Consider the following 22,481-nt stretch of genomic DNA (forward strand, 5'->3'; position numbering starts at 1 on the left):
AGAGCAGGGTCGGGAAGGAGGGTGATCGCTGAGGCCAAATCAAAGGGGCCACAGAGACTCTTGAAAGTAAAATCAGGAACACTGTTTTGAGCAGAGATTTAATTTGACTGGAGCTTTAATGGATCACTGGCAATTTGTTGAGAATAGATTGTTGAGATAAGGATGGTAATCCAAGGGCTACTATAGCTTTAGGCAAAAGGTAATGGTGCTTCAGAAAGGAACGGTAAGTAACACTCAGGAAGGCAAAGTGCATAGCTCTAGATGCTGGCAGATGTTAGTGGTGGGAATCTGCGGAAAGTCTGTTCTAATTGCTTCTCCTTCTCTTTCCTTAGAGAGATAGGAAGCCAGATCATCAGGTGAGAGTGGGGACAGAGGAGGGGAGGCACTGGACATATGAGTAAGGAAAAGGCTGGAGTGAAATAGCTGGATGGGGGAGAGGAAATGAAAATGAGGGAAATACACAGTGACCAATGGCATCATCAATGCTTACTACTCAGTATTGCCTCCATTCCCACAGGTATCAATATCTTTCTCCACCTGGAACTCCCAGGCAGCCCTATTGATTGATTGATCTAAGTTGACAGATGAGGGAATGTATATTTGCCAGTTCTGATCTCATCTAACCTACCTGTTTGGTAGAGTGAAGTCCAGAAAGTATCTTTTACATTTCCATCTTTGAGAATCGTTTGAATTGCCAATTAGCAAGTGCTTTAGTAAGGAAAACAATTAGAATGCCTATCTAAATATCATGCACCATGAGGGCCTGATAACTATGGCTTCTGGGAATTCTTGCTATAGGATAAGGACTGCAGCTGAGGGTCTGAAACATGTTTCTGTTAATCCAACAGGAAGAAGACACCTGCTCGATGGATTTCTACTTAACTCGTAGCTCTCTGCGTTTTGGTTCAAAGTTATATCTTCTGCACATACTGCCTTCCTTTCTCAAAAGGTTCCAGGGAGATCGGCCAGAGTTGGTCTCTGGAATAGAGTGGCATGACTTTTAAACAGGACCCAACAGAGTCACAACTGGTTTCAAGAAATTGAGGAGATACTTAAGAATGTGTTAGTCACCACTGAATGTAGTTTGTATGCTTGCTTCTTCTATTTATGGATGGGGGAGGTCCATTTAAGTCAACCTAAAAGGGTACAAAATAAAAATTAGAGAAGGGGTAAATCTGAAACACAAATGACTTTCCTGCTTTACCAGTAATTTAGTATTACCTAATGAATGCTGAATAATCCAAGTATTTATTGACATTTCTGCACCCACACTGGGAGTTGGTTTGTGACCTTCAGATCTCCCCACTCTTCTGAATTGCTTCTCATCGGTTCTCTCTCAACTCTCCTTCCCACTCAGTTTACTTCTTAGAAAGCTTGTTGACCTTTACAACCATTTCCTCTCTCTCAGCTGATATCATTCTGCTCATAAGCCATCCCTTTTCTCTCCAACAGCTTCTTAGAATGGATGTTTATAAGGCACCATTAATACCATAAAGCTGCGTGCAGTTATAAACAGAGGCCCAGGGCTAGCTCACACATGGGAAAGTCCTTGCTTGCTTTATTAAGACCCTCATTTTCAAGGGCTCTATCACTTTTAGAAAAATCAGGCCATTCTTAAGTAGATCTTTTCTGTGTTTTTCCAGCCCAGAAATAATTGCTGTGTCAAGTTCAATAATAAAATGAATGACTGCTGTTGACTGAGGACCTGCTCTGGGGTGTGGACCTAGTGAGAGTCTCCCCTGTCACTTTGCAACAACCATGCCAGCCTTGTTCCTTTCCTTTTTTTTTTTTTTTTTTTTTTTTTTTTTTTTTTTTACTGTGGATACTCATTAGATCTGAAATTCATGCAGATTGGCACTTCTAAAATAACTGCAATAGTTTGTTCTATAAACATTTTTAATGATGTTGGGGCTTTTAAATTCAGATTTTGACATTTTGTTTGTCATTGTGAAGAGCCAGTGGAACTCACAGTTGGGTTTTTCCAATAGATGGCTACTAATGTGGACCTGAAGTTTACAACTAAGACTGGGGCTGAAGCTATGGATGAGAAAATTATCAATGCTGAGAGTAGAAGATAAGTCTAGTGAAAGAGAGAGACACCTGGAGGCACAAGAAGCAGCTGACAGCAGCATCTTGGGAGGTTTTCATTTGGGGCATGGCTGAAACAGGTGATGGGGATTAAGGAGTGCACTTATGATAAACACTGGGTAATACATGGAAGTGTTGAATCACTGGATTATACACCTGACACCGATATAATACTGTGTGTTAACTCTACTGGAATTAAAATTAAAAACTTTTAAAAAAAGAAATAAAAGGAATTTTGAGTGAATTCATGATATATATTCTCCAGCACATTGCATTTGTCTTAGTTTTTAAATCCTATAAATATTTTATGTAATTGAAATAAGCAATGAAGAAAAGGAGGAGAAGAAAGCAATGATCCAGAAAGAGGGCTGAAGAGAGGACATAATTCCTAGGCATCCAAAGAGAGGACATGTGTGATAGTTCCTTTGCCCCGTGACGATCTGCTACTTAACACCAAGTGCTAGTCAGGAGAGATGCAATATCTTGAAGGCATCATGAGCATCTCAAAGAAGGAAGGATGGAGCATGAAAGAGTGAAGACCTTCTAGCCCCTTTCTTTTGTCCAGGAAACTTTAAAATTTTTCAAATTCTTAGGCAAAGCAGCTTGGGTTCAGAGTTCCTCTTTATTCAGCTGTGCTGTCTCCTTCTAGCAGCCACGTGGCCTCTGGATGGAGCTATAAATTTGAGCAACAAAGTGTGTGTGTGGCAGCGGGTTAGGGGTGGGCAGAAGAGGTTAGACTAAGTCAGGGCCAACAGCCACCTACAGGCAACTCCACAGAACACTCATGTCTGATTTGTGGAAGTGACATCATCACTAGCCTCAGATCAATAGCGGCCAAAATTTAAGAACTCAACTGTAGTATGCCAGCTTTAAATCTTTATAATCTAAAATAGAGGACCGAGTTGACTCTTTCCTGCAGGCCCCCTCTTTGACTTCAGAATCAATGGCACATTTTCATTTCTAATTTCCAGCCTTGTCCAGTTCCTGGTGATATTAGCATGCATAAATAATTTGCTGGGGTGATCATAAAGCAACTCAGGAGTGAAAGCTACTGTTCAAGGTTCAAGATGTTGGGTCACCTGGGTGGCTCTGTCACTTAAACTCAGGTCATGATCCCAGAGTCCTGGGATTGAGCCCTGCATTGGGCTCTCTGCTCAGTGGAGAGTCTGCTTCTTCCTCTGCCGCTCCCCCTTCTCATGCTCTCTCTCTCTCTCTCTCTCATTCACTTACTCTCTCAAATAAGTAAATAAAGTCTTAAACAAAAATAAAAGTTCAAGATGTCTATTTAGAACTACATCCCTTGCACCCCATCCCACCCCATCCCCCTGCACCTATGGTCTACAGCCAAGAGAAACAGCCTTTCAAGACAGAATGTGTTTTACCAGTAGATGGAGTAAGTGGTTCCCAGTACCCTCTACCTGCTAGTTAATGCCATAGTCTTTCAAAAAGAGCCAAAGCCACCACCACCAACTAAATTATGGAACAATGTATAACTGCAGCTTCTGAAGGTAACCAATGACATGGATGGCTCTTGCCTGCCATGTTTTGTAGGAGAGGAATCATAGATCCATATATCCATATGCCCATCATATATCTGGATATATGAATATATATATTTATATTCATATCTCATATAGGGATGTATGAGTAATTGAAGGGAAGCAGTAGGACACAGAATAAACCTGGGGTACTCAAAATCCCTTCATTTCTTCACAATTTTGCCTAACACCAGCCTAACATCTGGGAAACAATCCCAAGTGCATTTTTTCCCCTTCATCTTAAATGTTTTTCAAAAGTGATCATTTTACTCTGTGGTTTGGTGAAAGGATGGAATGGGGGGGAAGTCCACTTCGCAGCTGGTACGACACAGAAGAGAGCTGCGTCAACTCTCAAAGGCTGCCAAGCCTTTCTTTTGGCAGAAGCACTGGGGATATTACACTGGGGATAATTTATCACGCTTGCTTTGGATGTTCCAAATTTGCAAGCTGTGGCTAATTTCCAGAGACAGCAAGGCAATAAACTCCACTTTCCTAAAAGAAAAACAGTAACCACACCACCTTTCAATTAAATGGGCCATGGAAAATGCACAGCCACAGATGATCATGGATATTCAGACATCCTCAGAAAGCCTGAGTGTGGCCACTAGCGGTGGGAATAATGACTGTGTGCCTGAAGAAGCCTGGTTTCATGGTTATTAGGAATTGGCACATGCATTTGCTTCTACATCTGTCTCTTTCTGTATATTTTCCTGCATGAATATGTACACACATGCACATGCAAAGCCTCACAGGTGCAAGACCAAAATGCACAAGTGTTAGGTGCTGGTAGAAGAATTATAGCCTCTTCTGCTATGAATCAGAAGTTTTCTTTACAGTCTCTGGGATCTGCTTTTCTCTACTCTTTCCTCAATATCCTGATGCCCTCAATGTGCCTCCTTGATCATCCAAGGCCCCTTGGAGCACGAAACAAACAGCACCTCCCTCTAGATCAGGAGCCATGTTGGAAAGTTTCCTTAATCCCCCAACTCTCCCTAAATATGTCTGTTGTCTTTTACATTTGCTGAACCAGCTCTTCAGAAACTGCCTTAGTGGATCATCTATTTGTATATTATGTGAATGGATCAGTATTTTACAGTATTTCCAGGCCAACATTCAAAGGAATGCAGATGGTGGGCATTTTGAGTGGGTGATTAGTGGGTAACAGGAAAGATATCTGAGGGGGAGAGTCTTAGCTCAAGGAGGAAGCCTTCTCAGATGTTCCTGCCACTTCTATGGTCCAGGATCATGCCATCTGATTATGTTAACATCCCAAGTATATGTCCATTACAGAATCCAGACCAGGGCCACACTCTGCCTCTAACTTCAGAGGAAGCACAGCAACCCCAGCTGTGTGAGGGTTGCACAACAGAAGAACTCAAAGGTCAAAGAGGAGTACATTGTTTTTCTCCCCTCTCCAGTTCACACAGGGTAGGCTGCTAGCTTTTTGTCTCCTGGTTTTTGTTTCTATGGATATGTTAATGATTTCACAGGATCAATTCCTGTGGCACAGAGGAACAGCTTGAGTCAGCCTCCACTTTTGAGTTCAGGAACCCTGTAATGGCAGGCAGGGTCTCATGAATTCTGAAATGCACTAGAAATATTTTCCTAATTTCTTTTTTGTGCTAATTAGTATGGGTACTTCGACGGTTTCCCTTCCTTGACTTGCTAAAACATTCATAAAAGTATGCATATAGAAAGGGCTCAATATATGTTAGCTCTAATTATTTTTATCCGATAATTGCTGAAGTGAATCATATTTCATGGTTCCCAGCCCCCAAACCAATGGAGGTTCCCTTTTGTCTTTCATGATCCTAACGAACTCCTCTGCCGTGGTCTGTTACCTGACAAAGTAACTTGCGTTTAGGTGTTAACGGGTGATGATGGGTTGACGCAGTATGCCTCCCTAGTGCATGTTATTTCACGACCTGACCTCTCCTTCGGGCTTCTGCTGCTTTCAGGCTTCTCCCCTGTCCTGTACAGTTCCTCAGATGCCTTTCTTCTCAACCCTAAAGCTCCTTATGTTTGGTAAGTAGAGGTCATCTTCTGAGTTCAGAGGATTCCCACTTTCGAGTGAACTGTGACCCCAACCTCCACCTTCAACTGTGTGCAGGAGCCAACTTAAATAGAACAACAAGGTAAGGCTTTGCTAAAATTATCCCATCTGTCAGTCTGTGAAACCACTAGTTCGAAGATTTTAATCACAACATTGACACACATAATGCTAATTTCATACAGTTATATAACTTCACTGATAAACCCATCTAAGTTATACCTGCATGGCAACAGACCTGAGGTTGAAAAGTGAAACAAATTAAATGACCATATGCTTAATTTATATTTACCTAACAGCAAGCGTTTCTGTATTCTGAAATAAATAAACATGTGGTGAACGGATTGCATGAAAGCGTGTCTTCACATCCAAAACCAGTATTAAGAGGAAAGGAACAACTAATTTGTCTCAGTTGGGTAGTAAAGGGACACAGCCTTCAGAATGTCATGGGAGGTTATATTACAACTATTTTTGGTTATTTGAAAACTGACTGAATTCTGGCACTGTTATTAACTAAAGTATCAATTAATAACCAATTTGGATCTAAATTTCACTTCATCTGTATTCCTCCCGTCTTCTAACTATTAGGATGCCTGGACTACTTGACTTACGTTAAAAATGTCCTATTTCCTGTAGCTAGTTGTGTTTTGCTTTGATAAACTCATTGCAAATTGTGTGTAATTACTACATTGTGAACAAGGGAATGGCAATAAATTAGGCATTGCATTTTTGAATAAAATATAAGCAGCTTGAAAAAACTATTTCTGGATGACAACAAATTTGGCATGACCAAGTAGGTTAGAATTACCACTCTACATTTTTATTTATTGAATTTTATGTCTATAGAACAAAGGGGGAAAAGAGGAAGCATATTGTAGGCATTAGCCTGTGTACTTTTCTGATTTTATGGATGATCACATTTATCTAGGGCCTAGAATGCTTTATAAAAGATGAAAACATTCTTGTGGGAGAAAAAAACCAATTAACTTCCTTGCTTGTAGAGATGGGTAACCTTGTTCCTTGCATCTTAGATTTCAGCAGGACACCCCTATCTTTGGATGAAAAATGCTGACCGGTGTGTTCTGGGAATCTTGGCTCACCCCAAGGCTAATGAGCACAGTGTCCTGGCTGTGTGCCCGGTTTTTGTGGCAGGGAGTTACCCCCGAGTGCTTTTTTTAACTTACGCTAAAGTTTTGACTTAGAAAGCAAGCTCTGCCAGTGCATCAGAGGAAATTGGGCTTTCCCTCTATAACTGTCAAACGCAAATCCTATTTCCACCTGCAACCCTGGATCAGCCTCCATGGTCTGATATAATCACTATATTTACACAAATCTCCATTGGTGCAGCTGAGGGAAGAGTACAGATAGGACTCTCTTAGTTTGGGGAAACTAATCTTTGTGACCCTTTCAATGGGGCTACAGGAGAGGGGTTAGCTGGTGGAGAGGAATCCTAAGGGGTGCGTGTGTGCACAGAAGAGGAACAGCAGAGTATGCAAAAAAAATTGGGAAAGTGAAGAAGAGTAGCTCTCACTTGACCTTGTAGGCTTCCTGCATGGGATTAAATTTCAGAAACTGGCTGAGGCTCACAAGAAGTAATCATAGCAATTGCCTTATCCCCTACTGTCATCACATGGCAAGTTCGCTGTGGGTAAGACAGCAGGGAGTTCTTCCCAAACATTCAAAATTGGTAATATTTTCTTAAATTTCTCATCAACCTCATAGACATGATTGGAAACATCAGAAATTCTCTGTCCAATTCAATGCTTACAGGTTATTCCAAAGCAGCAGAACTACAAATGCAATTGGCATGTGCGCTTGCAGTCTCCTTCGGTGACACTTTCTGATGTACAATAAAACTTACTGGTATTTTTTAATAAGCCTCAAACACCCCAATTACAAGGTACTTTTTCCCCTTCTGCCTTCATTCTAAATAAATTGTTAGCCTATCTCACGAGTAATGTCTTCTGAAGTCACTTTGGCCCATTTATTTTTTTAAGTTTTAGAAATAGCCATAAAGGGGTCAAATCAATATTTTCACTAGCATTACTAAGTCCATAGGAGAGATGTTGTATAATTCAGTTTCCCATCCATGAGATGGCTTGGAAAATGTGATGCAGCCCCAGTACAGCTCCCTTATGACAGGATGATTTTTTTAAAAGCAGTCTATCCTTCTGGCAAAGTTTGTTTAGGCACAATTTGAAATTGCAAGTAAATAAGATGATTTTTGTCTTGCCTTAGAGAGATGGATCACTGTTTCTGAGGTTTCCTTTTCTCATCTCAGGCAAATGAGGCCCGAGTCCCTTTACTGTTCTTATATCTTTGAACCTGTGGCCTTGCAACTGGCTAGCAACGAACCTGAAAAAAAGAATAATCGTGGCAGGCCTTATGAGGCTTTTCTCTGGGGAAAAAGAAGAAACAGAAACAAAGGAAGAGGAGAGAGGCAGGGAAAGAGGAAGAGGGAGGAAAAGAGTGGAGAGAAGAGAAGATGGAGAGGCAGGGAGACCTGCAGGCCAGCTGGCCAGCTGATCCCGAGACAGGTTCAGTCTCACAGCCCTTCTGTTTTATTTTTCTGACAGAGCAGTACTTCATTAAGAAAAAGGCACTCAGCTATTAATTTGGGCTCACTCTTCACCTGGCCAATGAAGTATAAGCATGTGCCATTTTGCGTCTATTTTAGGGCATGGATGTGGGGGCGGTTCAAACTCTGCTGGCTGGCAGCTCTCTGCATTCATCTCACTCTTCCCCGCGCTGCTGCCTTCTTTGTTCTTCCCTCTCCTGACAGGCTGCCTGACGGGTACAAGAACCGTGCGGAGTCGGAACAGGCTCACACTGGATGCAGGAGGCAAAGAGCTCAGGAATAGTCCCTTTCTTCTTAGTAGTTTAAAATATATATAAAACGTTTTCTTAAGAGAATGTCTGAATGCTCTTAAGTATTAGTCATTGCCATTTGGATGCTTTATCTGCTGAGAGGAAAAATTAAAATCCTCTTGTTCCCCTTATGCCCTCCGTCTCTTCCTAGGTTGTAGAAATGACAGTAGGGGGGCAAGTAGGGGGAGTAGGGGGAGAGGTAGGGGGCAGAGGGAGGCCCATTTGTAACTAGTCTCTGGTGCTGTATTATGCAACTTCACAATATCTAAGGTACTAAGTGTTGGCCTCAGGGGATGAAACAGCAATTAATGGGTTAGATACACAAATGATTCAATATGTTTGATTCATTTCCATCAAGTAAATATTTTTATCACAAGAACGACTTTTTTCCACTCATCTGTTGATCTGTTGGATTGTCAGTGTATTAGAAGTGAGCATATTCTGATTTACAGGAAAAGTGGGGGAGGATGAGCAAGAGGTTCACCCTGTCTTGGTAACCATCAGAGACAAAGCAGGAATGAACCTTGATGAACCAGATCAAGTCTTGCCCAGAAACCACACAGGGAGCCACGTCCCAAGTAGCTCAGCTATGAATATGTCTACCACAAAGATACTCAGGGGCCTGAGATTCTCATTTCATGGGGACTCATACAAGATATTTGGCAAGGAAATGACAGCTAATTGTCTAGTGAGACAGAGTCATTTTTAAAAAATTTTTATTTATTTTTGATAGTCAGAGAGAGAGAGAGGCAGAGACATAGGCAGAGGGAGAAGCAGGCTCCATGCACCGGGAGCCCGACGTGGGATTCGATCCCGGGTCTTCAGGATCGCGCCCTGGGCCAAAGGCAGGCGCTAAACCGCTGCGCCACCCAGGGATCCCCGAGAGACAGAGTCGTTTTAACGGATCACTTAGCTCCTTACTATTTTCACTGAACAGCAAAGATCTGGGCTTATGAGATGAAGCTGTCTCCTAGAATCTGGTTGGGGTCCCAGAGAGTTAGAAAAGGTGGAGACCCTGTTAATGAGAGGTTTCAAGAGAGACAGAGTCAGAGAAGCCAAAGATGTACCTTGTCTCTCTTACAGATTTGGTAGGAATCAGACCTTCCTCAAAGCCCCTTATTAGGGACGCCTGGGTGGCTCAGTGGTTGAGCATCTGCCTTTAGCTCAGGTCATGATCCTGGGGTCCTGGGATCGAGTTCTGCATCGGGCTCCCCGCAGGGAGCCTGCTTCTCCCTCTGCCTATGTCTCTGCCTCTCTGTCTCTCATGAATAAATAAATAAAATCTTAAAAAAAAAAAAAAAAAGCTTCTCATTAACTTCACTGTTCAGAACTGGAAGATAGCAAGAACTCCGACTCCATCACTTTATGAGAAAGGGACCTGAATCTCATGGAGCTGGTAAAGAAGTCACAGCTGGAGAATAGGAATATTTTATATGTGCTTGGCACTGTGCTAAGTGGTTTGAGGTGCACATACCTCAGTTAATCCAGTGATTACCAGCCATGACCATGCATCTTAATCACCCATGGAAACAAAAAAATACATAGTTGCTTATGTGTTCCAATCCACCACCCACTAGACACTCAGATTCCTTAGGCTTTGGGTTAGAGTGAAACGCCTATAGTGTTTTGTTTTGTTTTGTTTTGTTTTGTTTTGTTTTGTTTTAGCTGCGCAAATGATTCTGAGTTACTTCAGGGTTGAAGACTATTTGTTTAATTCTCACAATCCTTTGAGGCAGGAATATAACTCCATCTTCTGCACTGAGTGGGGCACTTGATGGGATGAGCACTGGGTGTTATTCTTTTTTTTTTTTTCTGGGTGTTATTCTATATGTTGGCAAATTGAATACCAATAACAAATAAATTTATTTATATATATATATAAACTCCATCTTCTCCAGGAGATAAAAGTGAAGTTCATGTCTTCAGGGGACTAGAACCCAGGTCTATAATTTCTGGTTCCTTGTTTTTTTCCGTTTAACACAACAGCTTTCCTGGAGGGCTGAAGGCTTAGGTTAGAGTGGATAACCCTGCGACTTCCAACTGTATTTCACTTTATCTTTTGAGTGATTGTTCCATGAGAAACCGAGGAATATATTTGCCAGCAGCAGAGTAAACAGAAAAGAGTGTAGGGATTTGCATTGTGGTGCTTTTAATGCTGGTTAGTTGTGTGACTTATGGGCAGGCCACCTGGTTCAGCCTCAGTTTCTCATCTGTATAATGGGAATGGCAAACAATATCTCAAATTGCATTTGAATATTAAATGAGAAAAAACCATATAAAGTAATTAAAATAATGCTGGAACACAGTGGTAGTGTGCGAACAGTTCACATTACTAACAGGTCCTAATGCTTGTTGCTACATTGATGGCTACTAATAGTTTTCTTTTTGCCAGACAAGGGCATTTTTCCATTCTTTTATTCTCTCCCTTTTTCTGTAGACAAAAGAATGTGGTGACTGGAGAGAAGGCACTAGAGGTAGGATAGAGTCAGAGATCATAATGAATCACGCAGAATCTCTCTTAACCACCCCTCTCCCTACTCAGGATACATAATTTCTAGATATGGGGCTCAATGGGAAAATCAGGTTGGAACAGGGGATGCATCTTAAAACTGCATCTGTCTCTGCCTATCAAACCCTTTATTTTTTTCTCAGATGGAGACTGGTATGGGGAGGTGAAAGCCCCTCCCAAAGATGACACCACTCCTTAAGCATCACACTCTACCTTGGCCTCACTTGAATAAACAGATTCGTCTGGTGTAATCCTAGGAGCCGCTAGACAGAGACAAGTACGTTCATCACTTGAATGGTGAGCTGCAGCGTTAGAGTTTCTCTATTTATACTTTGTTCTGCAGGCAATCCTGATGCTTTTACATAATTGGTGAGCCCCACTGGCTCAGCGAAGAAGGAAACAAGATGAGAAACAGTACTCTCATTTCTGTATAGGTAAATGATGAATTCACAAGCCAGCTTCACTTCCAATTGCTCTAGCTAACCTACCTATTTTAGATTACATGAGATGACAGTGCGTTTTATTGTTTTCCCTCTAAAAGTTGGGCCTTGATGACAGTCAATTTGCCAACACAGGGGAGCCTGCAGGATGATAGGCAGGGCAAGAGATGGTAAATCAGGCTGGCTCATAATTGCTCAAACTTAGCCTTGCTGAGTCGATTCAGAACTTCTGTAATTGCATAATACTCCAAGGTTCAAGAGGATGGATGTTTGGAAGCATTACATACCATGTATACACTCCATAGTGCAAACTTCCATGGTTTCAAAGATTAGCTTTGTGTTCCATACAAAATTGAAATCGAGGCTTGTGAAGTCATAGACTGCACGTGGGAGCCACACACCTGCTCAGGTATAGGAAAAGCCTAGAATGCCAAGGCATTTGAGAAAAATCTGGCTTTTGTATATAGACCTCACCTCTGGATCTTGCCTCCACAGAGGAGTCAGGTATAGACAAGTAGGATTCTGGAAAAGACCTGGATTCTCCTACTCTACCCCTTCCACTCTGGAAGCAGAGGAGAACCAATGGTGTAGGTATTTGACTGACTTGCATTTTGTTTCCTTTTTAGAGATGAAATGGAAGCATCTTTGACTAATGTGTCCACACTTGAATGTCCATAAAAGTAGCAAATGCTGGCGTCCAACTGTTAATGAATGATCTAAAAGATTACTTGGTGGCTTTTAGTATAATCCTGAAATGAGTTAATGGAAGTGCCACTAATGAACATCTATTAATAGGGGCAACTGATGTAACACAGCTAATGTAATGGCCAGGAGGTGTAATCAAACATGTGGATAAAGCAAACCTAATACTGTTCTGTATCAAAGTAGCTCGCTTGAAAAATGTAAAGCTAGAAAATGATCACAACTGAGAGACATTTTAACAACAGGGTCATTGCTTAGGGGGCTTACCTTCGAGTTTTATTATTTTTTTTAAAGATTTTATTTATTTATTCATGAAAGACACAGAGAGAGAGAGAGGCAGACACACAGGCAGAGGGAGAAGCAGGCTCCATGCCGGGAGCCCGATGCGGGACTCAATCCTGGGTCTCCAGGATCACGCTCTGGGCCAAAGGCAGGCGCTAAACCACTGAGCCACCCAGGGATTCCAACCCCCCCCCTCCACCTTTGAGTTTTAAATGGAGAGATGGACAGCTATACTTCGAGACCCTCATTCTCCATAGGACTTTTCTTGATTATTCTTAACTATTCTTTTTTTTTTTCTTAACTATTCTTGATTATTCTTGATGTCAAAGCTCTGATCATTTCTCTGAACTCTTATTACATAACAAGGAGCTTATGCCTTTTAATTCAACAGTTAAATTTCTTTATGGTTCTTTGTTCTAGGAGTGTTGTAAATCATTAGCGATAGAAACCAGGGACTCTATCCATAATAGGATGTCTTCCCTAACTCTTTTCCTTCTCACCAAACTGCAACTCAGGGGTGAGTAAGTCCCATACTCTGGAATCTCATAGAGTGTTTTGTTTCTTTCTTTATATCCTAATCATACCACGTGCAAATAATCGCTAATGTATCTCCTTGATGAGGTTCTTCGGAATCTGGGCTTGTGTCTTTTATCTCTGATTCCCTACACCAGCACCAGGCTCTGCAGCAATGCCAGGGCAGTGCTGATTATTGTGACCAAAGAGATAATTGTGTTGTTCAGACTTAGTTTGTGCCTATGTCTTAGGCAATTCAGAGAACAAAGAGCTGCTCCCTGCCTTCAAAGGGCTTGGAGTCTAGACATACATACATAGAATTCAGATCATGCTGCCAAATGAATACCTCCAAGAGGAAATATAATTAGCGTATTTGTAATGTGTGCTTAAAATTACCTTTTCTCTTTCTAAATGAGGTCATTTATTTAAAAAAAAAGCCAATTTGCCTTGATTACTGCTCTTAGTAAATAAAATTATTGGCAGAGTTCTGACATAGCTCTCTTGTTATGAAATATGGAATCTTGAGAGTCAGTCATTCTCCACCTAATTTCATCTCAGTGTAAAGGATACCCAAGCTCTGGTATCATATATGTGATATCTTTTTTTCTTCTTGCAATGGACACTTGCTTTAGCTATGTCTTTGTACAGACAACATACACACAAAGCAAGAACCAGGGATGTCTATGTGAGATGGAGTTCGTTTTAGCTTTTAGGGACACACAGCTATGTGGAAAAGGCTGCTGTCTACACTGGCATGACACTGGAATCTCAGCCAACTGGAAGCAGCTGCAGCTGCCTGAAAAACAAAGCTGGGGGACTTTGACAGCAGAGGCAAACGGCTGTAGCCCAAATCCCAGGGCATCAAAAGCCCTGCTGTGGGGCCTGGCAAAGGCACCAGTGGACTGGCATCACTGAACTTCATTTAATGAAAAGAGCCCTAGGTCTTCATCGTGGGCCAACTCCATTATTGCCATATTCTGGTCCTCATTAAAGGTTTGGGCAGCAGGGAGGTGTTCACATACTGAGACCTACTGCCATGTACGTGGAAAGCAGAAATGGTAGATGTGGCTAGAAGTGGTTTACAACAAACCTACTTTGTGTACAAATAATCGAGTATGCTAGATTCTACCACCAAACCATGGAGGGGATAACAGTGGTGGAATCATGTTACACCTAGACTTATAGACATTACTTGCTCAATATTTTATGTGAAGGGTGCTCACTTTTTAGTTCTTGCAAATAATGTGTTTTGCTAAGTTGCATCCCTTTTATTAACCTTTAAGAAAGGGAAAGCAATTGTTCTTTCATGTAGTCAAGCCATTACTGATTGAAAGGCTACTATGTGCCAGTCATGATTAATTTCATAATGGTTTCATATGTGTATATATATATATATATATTTGTATATATATATATTTGTATATATATATAATGGAATATATGTTCACATGTTAATAAATTGTATTTATTTTTATATGTAACCTAATAACCATAATCATGAAGATGACTGATTTCAACCTTTCATTTTGACTTACACTCTAAAAGCTGTTTACCTGGCTGCTGTTCACATATAAACTGAATTTGTTCCATGTACAATTAACAGGGGTAAAACTTGAATAGAAAAGGTGCCGGTTAGAGATAGCTAACGGCCTCTGACCCCACTAAGTTGCAAGAATATCATTTTCATAATTATAAAAATTAGGAAAATAAAAATGCCACTTCAGGGAAATATATTTTCCCATAAATAAAGATAAATTGTATTTAAGAACACAACTTGGGAACTAATTAAACAGAGCAAACACTTCAAAAAATCAATGGTCTGAGAAACCCTATAATTCTTTTCAAAGCTAATAGAACTTGTCCTTGCATTTATCTCTCTTTTGTATTTTCTGTATAGCAACAAAACTTCATTTGTTTAGTCAATCAAGAGTTAATGTCTACAAGACGCTCTACTGACCTGTCTCCCGAACAAATACTGATAGACCTGTGTTTCCACAGCACCACATCAGTGTTGTAGGTGCACTTTGTCTCCATGTCCTCTCCTGGAAGGGTTCACTATGATCTCCTGAGCATAGTCCGATGACTATAGTTTTCTAAAATGCTCTGGAAATAGCTTGGCAACATCTGTGTTGTGTAATACACATTATCTTTTTGCTCTTTTGTATTCTATCCTTGGTTTCTTAAGGAGCAGTAATTCGTGGGTAAAAGAAAGAGTATTAGGAAAAAGCACGTAGGTTGAAACTATGAATCACATACATCCATGAGAGTCCCATTACTAATGACTATGACGTTGACACAAAAAGCTAGGTTAGTTCCTGACTTATTCGATGGATTCAGACACTTCTGATCTGAGAAAAGTCTTAGGAGAACAGCCAAACAAAACTCATTATTCAGATTTGGAACTAAGGTCTAGAAAGATGAACTGATTCTTTTTTTTACAAGTTCCAAAGTTGGCACCAGAGCTGAGGCTATAAAATATCTCTAGGTCCCCAGTTTGGGATCTTTTCACAGATTCCAGGCTCAAAGACAAACCACTGTATTATGAGAAGGGTACTGGCTTATGGTGCACCCCAGTGACTCCAGAGACATTATGGGTTCCTCTAAAAATTCAGCTTTTACTAAATTTTGTTTGTATGTTTTTCCCATGTTGTATACAAACCCTCAGCTCCAAACAAACCCTGGGCACTTTTGCTTTCCTGCTGTTTTGACTTTGTTTGTGCCTTTCCCAGTTCTAGAATGCTCTGACCATCATTAATTCATTCTAGTTCCCTTAACGTACATTCCAGAGCATGGCTTTCATCCTAACAACTCATGCATTACATTTCAGGTCAGCTGAGAAGCACAACTTACATCTACAATGTAAAACAAGATAAACACTTGCTCTTATCTGCTTTACAATCTTAGTTCAACAAATGAGATGATTGTAACTTTCCATCTCAACTTTTACTTGATCACTAGAAGGATATACATGATAAGCAGGAGCACATTATGAATGACTCAGTGAATGGGAAATGTTCATGCGTGGTTCAATTTTCCTTTAAAATTATACGTAATTGAATGCTGTTTAGGATTAATGAGCCTATATAGACATTTAATATAAAATTCAATGCAAATTTTGTATACAAAGCAAATTCTGCTCTTTACCACATGTGCTTTATAGCCTACAAGAACAAGAGCTAAATGTACTTTTATAAGTAAAAGGGTGACTCTGCTCTCTATTTGGAAGAGTCCCTTTGTCTTTGTTTGAAAGCTTCCTTCATGTGGGAGGGAGTTTTCCATATGCAGATATCTGCAGCCATATACGTAGAAGACAGAAATGATGGATATGACTAGAAGCAGTTTAAAAGAAACCTGTTTTGACGTACAAGTAGTTAAATGCTCAGACTGTATCACCAAACCAAGAGGGAGGGTAGAAATCAAGTCTGATCTTTAATGATCTGCCACATTTCTCAAGCCTTGCTTGATTCTCTGAACTGGACCCATAACTGCTTGCTAAAATCTTTCTGGTCTGCTTCGTCTTAGGACACATGATAAGGAATACTTAGTATTTGCAGAGGAGTAGTAAATGCCACCTATGCAAGAGATGTACTGGTTCTTGGCACAATTTTTTTTTCTGAACTGGAAAAAGGTGATATGAAAAATATAAAGCAAAAATCGAGTTAAATTTCGCAGAATATAATATGTGTAAATATAAAAGAAATGGAAAATATCCACTACCCTTTTGGCATTAACATCTAATTTTGGTGACAATACCTGACACACAACTACAGATCTCTTTTGGTGGCTCAGGACTCCAAATCTTCCCACTTTGTCTTCACAGGGAACATTTTGGAGGAATGGCTGTCTATGTCTTTCAAAATGGCTGTATCAGTGCTGTGTTTTCATCCCCTCTTTTTCTTTCTTCTTGATTCAAGGGCAAAATACTCATTCTTTTCTTCCGGGATTCACTTCAAATGGGTTTCTCCATCTATTGTGAATCTGGTACTCTCACTTTTCTCTTAAAATTAATTCTTCTGCAGAGCTCCTTACGTGGATCTCCTCCCCTGAGTTTTGGGCAATTATATTCCCTCATCTCTTTCACATAAATCTCACTTGGAAGACAAACCCCTCAGGTTAGACTGCTGTCGGGTGTGTGCATTTCTCATCGAGAGCCAGCAACACCTACATCAATAGCATCCACCTTCACTGCCACCTGCGAAAGCATCTTACGCTTTGGGAACCTATTTTCTTTTCTTTAGCATTTCTGTTTGAATGTGAATCTGGCCCAGGACAGGGACACTGGAGCCAGGCCTGGCTGTCCCTGGGCTCTGCCTGGGACATATAATGTGGGGGGCTCTGGATTAGGGACTAGAGTCGTTAGGAGTAAGATAAAGTTTCTGAGATCCAGGAGCATACAATCTGATAGAATGAGGCTGTGTGTCCTAAGACAAAGCAGGCCAGGAAGGTGTTAGCAGGCAATGAGGTCCAGCTCAAAGATTAAAGCAAGGCTTGAAACAGGTGGTAGATTATGAAACGTCAAGTAGACAAAGCATCAGAATCTGGTTAGGTGTTTGTCGAAGTAGAAACCCCGAGGAGAACTTCGTTATGAGCCAAAAGACTCTTTGTGCTCTGTCTTTTGGACCTTCCACTCTATCTGGGCACCTAAGTCATAGGATAGTAACTAAAAGCAAAGAAAATCCGGGTCACATAGGTGGTGATGGGGTGCTTACTTTTGGCTGGCACATAGATGCTCCGATTAGAGACAAAGTGTGTTATTTTGAGAGAAATGGAGCATGTGAATATGGCACAGATCGCTATTTTTTGCTCTTTTGTGCTTACTTTAGCAGCACATATACTGTTTTTTTTTTTTTGCTCTCCAACTTTTTTTCAAGGAATTACAAGGGATATATATTCAGAATGATGTGCTGTTTAGATGGCAGTTATCTACACACGGAGACTGGAAGTTAGGAGAGTAGGACTAGATGGAAAAATGAGGATTTGATGCATATTGTCAAACTGAATGGCCTTTGTGAAGCAGTCCTAACCACTTTATGTTACTGCCCAAATTCCTCTTCTGTTTCTTGCTGGCAATACCCCCTAAGGCAGAGCTGTGCAGTAAGTCTTCCAAATTCCTTGAATCTGCATAGTCTATGAAGTTAAGTGTGTTTCTATTATATAAAATAACTCAAACATTGTTCAAAGAATATCTTTTGTGAATTTCTTTTTCTTCTGGAGAAGATTAATGTACATCATTAGCTACAGAAGCCCTTCTCTCCTAAAAGTAACAATGTAGGTACTTAGGTGTTATTTGCAGTGGAATTTACCTTTATAGTGATAATTGCAGTAACCTTTTAAATGAACATATGCATCTACCAGAACCTGCACCTGTCATTATTGCCATGGAAACAGCTCCAAAACATAAGATACAATTCTATTATTGAGGCCATATAGTTTCCCAAATAAATTTTAATGAAATTGTAACAGGAAAAAATAAAAGAAGAATTTTATGGAGAATAATTTTAAATTATTTAGTGAAGTTTGCAAAAAATCTTACTAAAACCACATTGGTAACCTTCATCTGAATAAGAAATAATGGTCAGTGAATGTCAAGCATACATAAAGGAATATAAAGGAGGTTTATTTAAAGGTAAATGAAGCACCCAAATTTTACCTCTTTAAGTTTATCTTTAAAGATTTATTTTTTTATTTATTTATGATAGACACACACAGAGAGAGAGAGAGAGGCAGAGACACAGGCAGAGGGAGAAGCAGGCCCATCCAGGAGCCCGATGCGGGACTCGATCCCGGAACTCCAGGATCGCGCCCTGGGCCAAAGGCAGGCGCGAAACCGCTGAGCCACCCAGGGATCCCCTAAGTTTATCTTTAACACTGTTTTCAATCACTATTCCTATCATTGGTTGAAGCATAGCATTAGCTGTCTGGTGGCACCTACTGAGATCATGGAGTTACCTGAAGATTTTTCTAGTTTCTGTCATCTTTGAGCTTTCTGTTGTTATATGTGAAACAGATTTAGAGCTACGTTACTTTCAGAGCTGAGAGACCTAAGAGATGTCTATTCCAGCTCTTTACTTTCCAGATGAGGGAACCAAGGTCCAAAAAGGTAAATGGCGTGTCCAAGGTACGCAAGTTCATATGGCTGGACCAAAACTCAGGTCCCTGATTCTCCTCCCCACATACAATCACTGTGCTGCCTTGGGAATATGGCCCACCTCCCCACCAGGTAAAGCTGGTGCATTCTTTCATGGAGGGAGAAACTCAAGCTCTGGACTTGAATATCTGGGCTTTTATTGCTCAAAATCTTCAAAATGCACTAGTCCAATTTGTTAAATGAAATAAAATTTGAACTTCTCCCTTAAAGGATGCATCTACTTACAAAATCGATGGATTACATGGGGATTACTACTTTGCACTTTAGAAACTGAACTAATACTTTAATATAATTTTTAAAAGGGGAAGTTTTTTCGATTTGTAATCATTGCTTCATCTCTTCTTTACTTTGATGTCATGCGAATCAAATGTCCCAGGCTCATAATAAAGCCAACTGTGAAATCTGTGTACAGTTCCAAGTCAAGAGCCTGGGAAACCCATTGATAGGTCTGAATTTAAAGATATCTGATGATGGTTGGGATTTCAATATATTATTTTGAGCATGTAGTTATGGCGTTATATGTGAGGAAAGAAAGCCCTCACGGTCATAAATTATGACTAGGAAATGGGTACTCCCAGAGACAGAGAATACTTATTATGTAATGCTCGTTAAGGGTTGATGGTGTGGCAGGCTCTGGGCCGAGTGTCTGGCAGAGCCGAGGACTCCCCAGGCTCTAGGAGGCTCCTGAGACAATGTGTCATGTAGTGATGATGGGTGGAAAATACTCTCACTGTTCAAGATGTGGATTGTTTTGGCTTCCTTCGGGTTAGGCTTTTGGCACTTGAACTGGTCCCAATGTAACACCACAGCTGGAAAATGACATTATTTGGATTGGTTAAGAGGAGCTTTTGAATTGAACTCTACTGCAGCATTAAAGAAGGGAAAATGTGCCTGCCACATTCAGCAAGTCTTAGAGGAGACGTCTTTCTATTGTTCACGTGTTTGCAGATGAATATGATTATTAACATTTTGTATAGATATGCAGGTATATAAGACACTCAAGGTTATATAAATCTGTCTTACTAGAATAATTCATTCCATAAATATGTAGTGGGCACATATTCAATGGAACACTGTTCCAGTATGTACATGTGCATACACACACATACAGACACACTTGCGTGTCACTTTTAAAACAGAGATAATGAATTCCTTCCTCACAGGTATTATAAGACATAGCATGAGTAAAGCACATGGGGTGTAGAAGGCTGCCATAAATATTAATTCCCTTTACATTTCTTCTTTGCCATCCCTCAGCTTTGGGATATGAATAACCTTTCTGTCCTTCCAAATTCTGCAAACCACCCCCAACATGAGAGAGAAAGAAGAGTGTGGAGATGATCTGTTGTAAGTCCAATTCAGAGCCTGGGACACCCATGCTAAAACTTCTCCTTCTAAAGAAGGAGCCCATAGACTCTGGCTTGTCGCCTTTTGGATCCAGAAAGGATAGGAGTTTTTTTTCATCATAAATATCACCAACTTGTCCAAATCCAGTGAGAGTAGACAAATAGATATAGGTATTTTTTCTAACTATACAATTAATACATTTATGTTGTTGAATATTTGGGATAGAAAAAATAATTATGTATAATACTATAATTCAAGTAATGTTCCACTGAACAATTTGGTGTATTTCCTATAGCTTGCTCTTGACTTTGGGGCAGACTCCTAAGAAATGAACACGATGGGACTATGCTATCTCAATTTTGACTACACATATTGTTATATATAGCAGCAATGCCTTATGACTTCCCCAAGCAGAGGAAAAGATATGTAATGTGAGAGAGAGAGCGAGAGAGGGTAGGGAGAGAATGTATATGTGAATACTGAGGAGCAATGAGTCCACTAGAACTTCACGACAAGCTGGAACCGAAAACATCAAATATATTTGATGCTCGGTCTTTGTAACTATCATTTTAGAATACAAACTAAGACATAAGGGTAAGAAGTCTGCATGTCATGTCACATTTGCAAATAAAGCTAAAATGGCTTTGTGTAACTTGTAATCTCACTGTTGTCCTGGATATTCCCCTATCAGGCCACCTTGTGTTTATGTAGCTTCTCGCTATGGCATGTGCTCGGAGCAGAAAAGGATATAATTATAAATCTCCATCCACTAACAAGAACAATGGTTGCACCCAGAAACCAGACTCTCCTTCTGTGAAGCTCTACATAGGAAACGGAATGGTGTAGATACCATTTTGAATGTCAAAGGCCTAAAAATGTTAGGAAAATGGCTGCCACTGGTTCTTTGTACCAGGCACCTCTTTGATCATTTACTCATGGTATTACTTTATCCATCCTGTCCCAAGCAAACCGAAGACCAGAGATTTTAAGATACCATGCTTATAATTACTCAACAAAAGCAAAAGACAAAGAAGTATATGATCATAGTGCATTTCAAGACTTTCTAGGCTTACTTAGAAAGAAAAGAAGCTAAATTTGTGTCTCTGAGCAAAGTAAGCCAGACTAGAAGGAGAAACTTGAAATGCAGAGTATACTTTGTGCTATCTCCATTTGATAGAAGCAAAGCTAATGAGGTTCTGCTCTTTATATCACGATTATTACGACTGTTTTTCTAAATCCGGCATCTTCGAGAAGATAGTGCAATTACCACAAATCATTTGTTCCTTCAACAAACATGCATACAAATGCCTACTGAATGCCAGTAAGAGCAGGACCGGTGACATGGAGGTGTCATTTCATGAACCATAGTTTCTACATTAAGTAGCTACAATGATTTGGATACTAAGGAACTAAACTAAACTTTTAGAACAAACTAAGGAAGTATTTACTGGAGTTATTTCCGACTCAAGGAAAGAAGCTAGAAAAATTTTTGAAGTCTAAATTTCAACATAAAGTATTAGTGACATCATAGCTTTAGGGTAGGTTTTACCTGCTTTAGACGAAGAAATACATTCAAATGGAACCTGTGGCCCATAACCTCACTCTGGGAAAACCGACAAAGAAATGCAAAATTACATCAGTGCTATATAGCTCCTGAAGGGTAGTATTGCACTTCTCCTTTCTGATGGATCCACCTGTGCCCTCAAAGTATATTCACAGTGGAGAGGGCACCAACTCCGCTGTGCATTTATAGTTGAATCTATTTTTTTCCCTGACAGAGAAAAATATTCCGATGGGAGAAGAATTTCCATGCTCTAGGGCTTCCCTCTGATAAGTCTTAAGTGCTGGCTAAAGAAATATTTCCAAGACCTCAAGAGGACCACTTGAATCAGGAGCAACGTAAGAGGAAAGTAGGTAGAATGGGGACAGCTTGCAGGCAGATTGTGACATTTCTGAGTAATTACTGAGTGCAGAAGGTTCTGGAGTTGGAGGGCCA

At 40.4% G+C, this 22,481-nt stretch overlaps 1 protein-coding gene and 1 long non-coding RNA gene across 21 annotated transcripts in view; one reads left to right on the plus strand and one right to left on the minus strand.

The window, feature by feature from the left end:
* Nucleotides 1-22,481, minus strand: part of SLC8A1 (solute carrier family 8 member A1) — a 376,683-nt gene that overhangs the window by 98,438 nt on the left and 255,764 nt on the right. The window lies entirely within an intron of this gene.
* LOC112664478 (uncharacterized) lies at nt 15,781-22,430 on the plus strand. The gene is made up of 3 exons (XR_003139762.2): nt 15,781-15,817; nt 20,396-20,485; nt 22,264-22,430. It is a non-coding gene; the product is annotated as an uncharacterized LOC112664478 (long non-coding RNA).

Source organism: Canis lupus, chromosome 17, assembly GCF_003254725.2.
Source record: "Canis lupus dingo isolate Sandy chromosome 17, ASM325472v2, whole genome shotgun sequence".
Lineage (NCBI taxonomy): Eukaryota > Metazoa > Chordata > Mammalia > Carnivora > Canidae > Canis > Canis lupus.